We start from the raw sequence: 8,631 nt of genomic DNA on the forward strand, positions 1-8,631 counted from the left end.
GTAGTTCAACAATAGATCATATTTGAAACAGACTTAATATTACAGGCAGTTTCTTTAATAAGAGATGCTGCTTTATATCTTCTTTTACCTTCTGGATGATTCCTATCTGGATTAAAAATATTTGGAAAAAGTTTCTTGCCGCTTGCCCACGACTTGTCTAGGAACAGTCCTGCACCATAATAGCGTCCGAGCTGCGCACACGAACTGAGCAGTAGAATGTTTTCTTATTTTTCTTATTTTTATCCACGTAGCCCCTTGATTCAGAAAGTGGCATTACATTAAAATCACCTGGGCAGTTAACACTTACTTTGAAGTGTAGCGATCTATAGTGGGCGTAGCAAAATAAGAACTGAATTGAAATGTACGTGAGAAATAAAATTGAGTATCTCACCAAGCATGTAAGCGTTGTAAGTTCGCCACTGTATCTTTCTGTATGAAATTTAGGCCAAATTTACCTGCCACTGTATAAAACGTTCACGTATTACCATAATTATGTACCCACAAACTGTTATCCAACTTAAGGGGACATGCTCGTGAAAATGACCAAATATTTGAAAAACGTTTTCTTGGTCTAAAGAAAAGAGTATTTCATGCTGATTTCAAAAATGTATAGTTCATCGGCATTATCATTTTCCGTTCGTTCTAAAATTTAGGTTGAATGTAACGTTGCACAGGGGCCACGCCTATCTCTCTGTTTGAAGTACGTCGGAATACGTGATGCACTATTTTGTTCTTCCGTTTTTTCCGTCCTTAGGTACAGATCCTTAACACTGGTGTATTCTAGAAGGCACTGACTTCCAGAACCAAAGTGCAGGCGTGTCTAGAAGGCTATGGTTCGAATGTAAACAAAGATCTGAGAATATATGATTTCGGAATTTCTTACGCATGTGGTTTTGTAGTTATTGTGTTGTTTTGTTTTTGTGTGTGTTTCCTGTGCAACAAATGCCGAGAGTAAAGAAATTTAGCCCCAAACGGAAGTTTCGTGTACAACCAGTTCCAAAACACAACCGAATGATACGTATCAGTTGCTTCAAAAGTCGCCCGCGGAAATTGTGTCTACAGCCAGTGCTTCTAGACGTAAGCTTTCGCCTTCTGAATGTAATAAGAACAAGCCTAGTTATATTGAGCAGCAATAACGACGGAAATGTTATTGTGAATCAAAAAAATGCTGTCAATACTTTTGAAAAGTGTTGTGAAATGTAAGTACTGTAATTGTAAAGATAGTATTGATGTTTCTGAGGACATTTCAACAAGGAAGGGTCTTTCAAGTCGGTTAGTGGTTGCCTGTAACTTGTGTAAGATGCACAGTGATACTATGACATCGCCAGTAACTGGCAGTCGACATTACAGTGCAAATATTCAGCTTGCTTATGCAATGCGATGGATTGGAAGGGGAAGGAGAGCTGCCCAGACTTTTTGTGCAGTGATGGATTTGCCTCCACTTCCTCTGAGGTTGGACAGATACAGTAAATTAATACATAATGCTTTATGTGGTGTAAGTGAACATTCACTGAAAAGAGCAGCAGAAGAAGCAGTAGCCTTGTCAGAATACAGACACTGTAGCAGCATTTGATGGATCTTGGCAGAAGGGAGGTCATACTTCTCTGAATGGGGTTGTGATTACCACATTTAATGAAACTGGTAAGATACTAGATTATGAATGTCCAACAAAGCACTGCCAGGGTTGTTAAAAAAATTTATTGGCATCCATGTTTGTGTTAAGAACTTTGATGGCCCAAGTGGAAACATGGAAACGAAAGGAGTCCCAAAAGTTTTTAGAAGATCAGAGGTCAGTTGTGGTGTGAGATTACCTAGGGGATGGAGACTGTAAGGGACACACTACTGTTGTTAATGCCAGACCATATGGGGCACTCTGACAGAAAAGCTTCAATGAGTTGGACATGTACAAAAAAGAATGGGAGCTTGGCTGAGAAAAATATGTAAAGACTTCATTGGAAAAAAAACTGTCAGACAGAAGACACGTAGGTGGTCCCGATCGTCTTGCAAAAAGTGAAATTGATTCTTTGACTCAATATTACGGACTAGTGGGAGAGAATACCCAAAACTCTATTTGTTAGGTTGACGGTGGTGAAGATTGTTGTAATGGATGCAATAATAACATTCAATGATGGTGCAATTTCAAGGATCAATGTTATGAAGAAACTGAACACCCAGGTGGGAAGGGATATGGCTTCAGCTCTAACTGATATTGATAAGCGGCGGGTAAACAAAGCAGAGACAGTTCCAGAAGCTGCTACTAAGGAGTCAAGGATAAAGAAAAGAATGAAGAGAGAGAGTGTGGAGGATAAGGAGAAAGGAGGACAACTGACGTATGCAGCCGGAGTTTTCTAAACGAGCGTGGTGGTAAATTAACATATCTGTTAATCTTCTTTTGCGATTTACCGAAAACTTGAATTTTCATCATTCAGGTACACTTTTCTCCTAAATGACTGAAATTAAACTCTCAAAAATTGGTACAGATATGTAGAATGACCTCCTCTACGTCCCTTGCCTACTATTTCCTTAAAAAATTTGTAAAATGATGATGATGTCGGTGATATTATCTGAACGAACATTTCCACGTGTCTCGCGTCTTGAAAACATTATGCAGGTTTTTCTAAAGCACAACAGGTAAGCGGCTAAGATAGATTTCTGTTTTTAAATAAAATTTACAAACAATGTTCAAACTGTTGCATACTATATGGTGTAATGGGGTAATGCGTAACGGTAAACCTTCTTTAAACAGTGGGATGGGGAGAGTAACTATTCCTGTGAAATGATATTCCAAGACAACGACTTTAGAATGAAGTATGTACTCAAACAGACAGGCTAAAACTTGGCGTGATCTTTATACATATCATTGGTCTGAACAATACTATTCCGCGCGGGATTAGCCGAGCGGTCTAGGGCGCTGCAGTCATGGACTGTGCGGCTGGTCGCGGCGGAGGTTCGAGTCCTCACTCGGGCATGGGTGTGTGTGTTTGTCATTAGGATAATTTAGGTTAAGTAGTGTGTAAGCTTAGGGACTGATGACCTTAGCAGTTAAGTCTCATAAGATTTCACACACATTTGAATTTTTTGAACAATACTATGCTTCACACAGCGAACAATGATTAAAGGAGTATAATGTTAACAGAGAATTTCTACAAAAACCAAACAGCGTAATCAGTTGATATGTTGATGCGTGGCACAGGGAAGTGAGGTGGCCTTTTCTCAGCTCTGAGCAAGTGAACAAAGTTAATTAGCTGACAATAATCATTCCGAAAACTAGCTGCGAAGTGCTGGAGTCTTATCTCAAACTTCTTCTCTTCAAAAAAAATAACATTATTCATAGTTTATATTATTTTCGCCTTTCAATATTACGTAGTATTCATTCTTGCTGTCTTTTACAATAAATCCTTCTTCCTCTAACAGATACTATCAAAAGTTAACCCAACACTACTAAATAGTCCATCACTTACCACAGTTCAAGTAATGAGGGATCAGACTGTGCCACAACAGAACCGAAGATTGTTTGGCAGTAATATAACGTTCTCCCTTTCTGTCATGCGCACAGTACAGTGTTTAAGTTAGGTGGCTTATGGCCATTTGCAGTGTTTTGGGAATGTGCTCCCAATTTTTGTAACGATACACGAAACGTAAGACACTGTATAGACACAATTACTGTGGAGTCTAGCTCTGAGTCTTTGCCTCCAGCGCCAGCACTGAAACCTATATAACCGACTGAAAACGTGTATAGAAACGTGACGTATAATGTTAGAAGCTGCTATTGTGGTTGACGTGAACTGCACTGAGAAAATCGGAAAATTCGGCACTAAGGGTGGCCAAGTAACACTGAGAAGCGTCAGGCCTTCCCCAGCCTGCCTTTCTTTATTTGTTTTCTCTTTCTGCTATCCAAATCCTATTAATGATTCGACAAATCATGTTGCAATCGAGCGAAACTTTCTCTGATTCAATAAGAGTGAAGTCGAAGTGATTGTAAGGTCACATCACCATCTTCTTCTCTAATTAACGATATGCTCTCACATAGAGGTTAGATTTCGGTTGTGAGACACAGCTTTTAATGAACTGTTGGAGCAAGAAGCCCGACTAGCGGCACGGCTGACCCCTGACACACAGGCATAGACGGCCGGACACGCAGTTTTAGGGCACAGCAGGTAATCAGCGCAAACGCATTCAGGTGTGGCGTAACGGTTCGGCGATGGCCAGCTTTCGCCAGTTACGGGACGACACTGGCAGACTCGCCCTCCATTAAGACGACACCGTAGCGAATCTTCCCAGCGAAGGAGTGACCTACTTTTACTGTGCAGCTCACCGACGAGAAGACGGCATGTTTCTTACGCTTTGTTGAGTGTCCGTCTAATTCGAAGGAGACGGAAACGAGGGAGGGCATGTCTGTAGATGCTATCTTTTCCCTTGGTCTGAAAGCACGTAAAGCATTCCGAAAGATGTCCTCTGTTTAGTTGTTTACAATCAGGTGCAGAGACGACTATACGATGGGAAGAATTTTGCCATTCACAAGCAGAAAGAAGCATTCCGAGCACTCGTGAAAAACCAGAGAGCAGTTTCAAAATTATTTGATGAGAAACGACCGGTTATTGGCTGACATAAAAACATGAGTTTCTACTAGGCCGAGAATTCTGGAAACTATGTTTTTTTATGACACTTGCTGGGAGTAAAACTGTAAATACTATTGGTAGAAGCTACGCTGAAGTGCCAAAGAAACTGGTATAGGCATGCTAATTCAAATACAGAGATATGTAAACAGGCACAATACGGCGCTGTGGTCGGCAACTCATAAGACAAGTGTCTCGCGCAGTACTTAGATCAGTTACTGGTGCTACAATGGCAGGTTATCAAGATTTAAGTGAGGTTGAACGTGGTGTTATAGTTGCCGTACGAGCGATGGAACACAGCATCTCCGAGGTAGCGATCAAGTGAGGGTTTTGCCCTACGATCATTTCACGTGTGTACCGTATCAGGAATCCGGTAGAACATCAAATCTCCGACATCGCTGCGGCAGCAAAAAGATCCTGCAAGAATGGGACCAACGACGACTGATGAGAATCGTTTAACGTGACAGAAGTGCAACTCTTCCACAAATTGCTGAAGATTTCAGTGCTGCGCCATCAACAAGCTTCAGCGTGCGAACCATGCAACGAAACATAATCGACCATGGGATTTTGGAGCCGAAGGTCCACTCGTGTACCCTTGATGACTGCATGACACAAAGCTTTGCGCCTCGCTCAGGCCCGTCAACACCGGCATTGGACTGTTGATGACTGGAAACTGGTTGTCTGGTCGGACGAGTCTCTTTTCAAATTGTATCGATCGGATGGACGTGTACGAGTATGGAGACAACATCATGAATCCATGGACCCTGCATGTCAGCAGGGGGCTCTTCAACTTGTTGGAGACTCTAATGATGTGGGGCGTGTGCAGTTGGAGTGATATAGTATCCTTGATAAATCTAGATACGACTCTGACGGGTGACACGTACGTAAGCACCCCACACGTCAAGAATCGCCACAGAGTTGGTGCAGGTATACTCTTCTGAGTTTAAACACTTCCAATGGCCACCAAACTCCAGAGACGTGAACATTATTGAGCAAATCTGGGATGCCTTGCAACGTGCTGTACAGAAGAAATCTCCACTCCCTACTCTTACCTGTTCATGGACAACCTAGCAGGATTGATGGTGTCAATTAATTCCTTCCAGCACTACTTCAGATTTTAGTTGAGTCCATTCCACGTCGTGCTGCGGCACTTCTGCGTGATCTCGCGGAGGCCCTACACGATATTAGGCAGGTCAGTTTCTTTGACTCTTCAGGAAAAATTGTGTCTTTGGCTGAATTTTTTTTTGCGAGAATTAATACGTAGGGAGTTTTTGGGAGCGCACTGTCTCCTCTCTCTGCAAACAGATCGGTAGCAATCGGATTCCTGTTGACCTCCACATACACATTTGAAGTCATCTCGTGTACTCATGATGAGATTGCACAGCAGCTTCGCTGGATTAGGTGGCAATTACGTTAGGGCTTTGCTAGACAAATGTAAATTAATGCAGGCTTATGACGACTGAATACACGATTAGAATTATGTTAAGACCTTCAGCTGCTGAAGGGCGTTGATATATATCAACGGGGGCAGGTGAAAATGTGTGCCCGGACCGGGACTCGAACCCGGGATCTCCTGCTTACGAGGCAGACACTTTATCCATCTGAGCCACCGAGGGCACAGAGGATAGTGCGACTGCAGGGGCTATCTCGCGCACGCCTCCCGCGAGACCCACATTCTCACCTTTTATGCCCACACACTACATTCGTAGTGTCCCACCCTCCCACACTCATTACTCGTGGAAGACATTCTTACCAAGTCCCGTAAGAGTACGGGGAATATGTGTGCATCCTCACGGACGAAGAAGGTCATGGCCGGTATTGCCAGAACTATATAAGTATACTGAATACGCAGGCGTACTGCATGTAGTGACTTGGCAAGACAGCCAAGCTACTCGGAGGTAGCCGAAAGGCACGCGTTTAAGCTCACGCAGATTGGCGTGAGGTCTGGAACAATTAAAGGAGTGATTCTAATAAGAAAAGAACGTAGTTCTTGGAATACTTAACTTTAATCCATAATTGAAGTACATCGCTCTTGACGGTACATTAATAACAATCTCAATATAAACTGGTAATGGCGCGTTGCTAGGTCGTAGCAAATGACGTAGCTGAAGGCTATGCTAACTATCGTCTCGGCAAATGAGAGCGTATTTGTCAGTGAACCTTTCCTAGCAAAGTCGGCTGTACAACTGGGGCGAGTGCTAGGAAGTCTCTTTAGACCTGCCGTGTGGCGGCGCTCGGTCTGCAATCACTCACAGTGGCGACACGCCGGTCCGACGTATACTAATGGACCGCGGCCGATTTAAAGGCTACCCCCTAGCAAGTGTGGTGTCTGGCGGTGACACCACACTGCACGCGTAGTTCTCTTTCTTTCTCTCGATCAGGCAGTCATTGTATTCACGTGATTTCATTTAGTTTAATGACTCTGTTAGGAAGTGGTTTATCATTGTCATCCGTATCCATGTCGGTAGCCTTCCCATATCCCCAGTGTACTTTCTTTTGCAATCGATTTCACGTATCAGCTGAATGTTCTTGAAGTGTGTAACGAAATGTTCTATTGTTCTCTTTTAATCTGCGCTCTCATTCAAATCTCATCGAGAATGTTTGGGGTACTTTGGGAAGGCGTATTACAGCACGTCCACATGAACCAACGACCATCCAACAGCCGTCAAATGCGCCGGTGTAGTAATGGAATGTCCTACTGTAAGAACATTTTAACAAGCTCGTCGCCAGCAAGCGAGGACGTTGCAGAGCATGCATCACCGATTGTGCTGATCACACTGCGTATGAAGAACCATATGCCGCCTTTAATGTTGTTCAAGCGACCATCACACATCGCGATGTCTTCAGTGTAGTTGTTGCCTTTGAATGAAACTGTAATTTTTGTCGTCTCTTGCATATTTCTTTCAGCTACTTTCTATACTATATTGTAGCAGTTCCTTCTATGTGCAGTCCAAGTTTCATCGCGTTGTCTTACTTGTCAGTGACACTTTGTGCGAAAATTTCGTTCGTCCGTAAGTTTTGCACACCAGAGTAGTTTTCAACATGCAGTCCTCAATTTATGTCTCAACAACTTACACCTTTTGAATTATTTTCATATTAAAAGTCCATGTAGCTGAGTGGTCAGCGCGACAGAATGTGAATCCTCAGGGCCCGGGTTCAATTCCTGGCTGGGTAGGAGATTTTCTCCGCTCAGGGACTGGGTGTTGTGTTGTCCTAATCATCATCATCTCATCCCCATCGACGTGCAAGTCGCCGAAGAAATCGAAGGAGATGATAGATAAACTCCAGTGGAAGACTCTGCAGGAGAGACGCGAAGTAGCTCGGTACGGGCTTTTGTTAAAGTTTCAAGAACATACCTTCACCGAAGAGTCAAGCAGTATATTGCTCCCTCCTACGTATATCTCGCGAAGAGACCATGAGGATAAAATCAGAGAGATTAGAGCCCACACAGAAGCATACCGACAATCCTTCTTTCCACGAACGATACGAGACTGGAATAGAAGGGAGAACCGATAGAGGTACTCAGGGTAGCCTCCGCCACACACCGTCAGGTGGCTTGCGGAGTATGGATGTAAATGTAGATGTAGAAAGACCTGCACCCGGCGAACGGTCCACCCGACGGGAGGCTCTAGTCATACGACATTTCCATTAAAAGTCCATGTCTCACTGCTAAATGCAAAACTGATAATAGATAAAACTCCATAATTTACGTATCAGTCATATTGAAAGCTCAGTTGTGGAGACTACTTAGCGCTCCAAAAGCACTCCAGACCATAGTTTTCCATTTTTTGTTTCCTGCTCGTCCTGTCTTCGTCATCAACTACTCTAAAAACTTAAACTCATCACACGGGTCTATTCATCAGTCGGGTCTCATTATTCCACTTGTTGCTGAAATTTATTTGCGTTAGAGACAGACAGTATCGTCAGCAATACGAAGTGGATTCGGATATGTTCAACTAACACTTACTCCTTCTTCGTTTGCCCTCTCTAAATATTTGGTAATTTCATCTACAAC

At 43.1% G+C, this 8,631-nt stretch overlaps 1 non-coding gene across 1 annotated transcript; it reads right to left on the reverse strand.

Annotated features, from left to right (window-relative positions):
- Window positions 1-6,158: 6,158 nt before the first annotated feature.
- Window positions 6,159-6,233, reverse strand: Trnat-cgu (transfer RNA threonine (anticodon CGU)). Its single transcript has one exon. It is a non-coding gene; the product is annotated as a tRNA-Thr (tRNA).
- Window positions 6,234-8,631: the final 2,398 nt, after the last annotated feature.

The sequence above is a fragment of the Schistocerca serialis genome, chromosome 4 (assembly GCF_023864345.2).
Source record: "Schistocerca serialis cubense isolate TAMUIC-IGC-003099 chromosome 4, iqSchSeri2.2, whole genome shotgun sequence".
In the NCBI taxonomy this organism is placed as follows: domain Eukaryota; kingdom Metazoa; phylum Arthropoda; class Insecta; order Orthoptera; family Acrididae; genus Schistocerca; species Schistocerca serialis.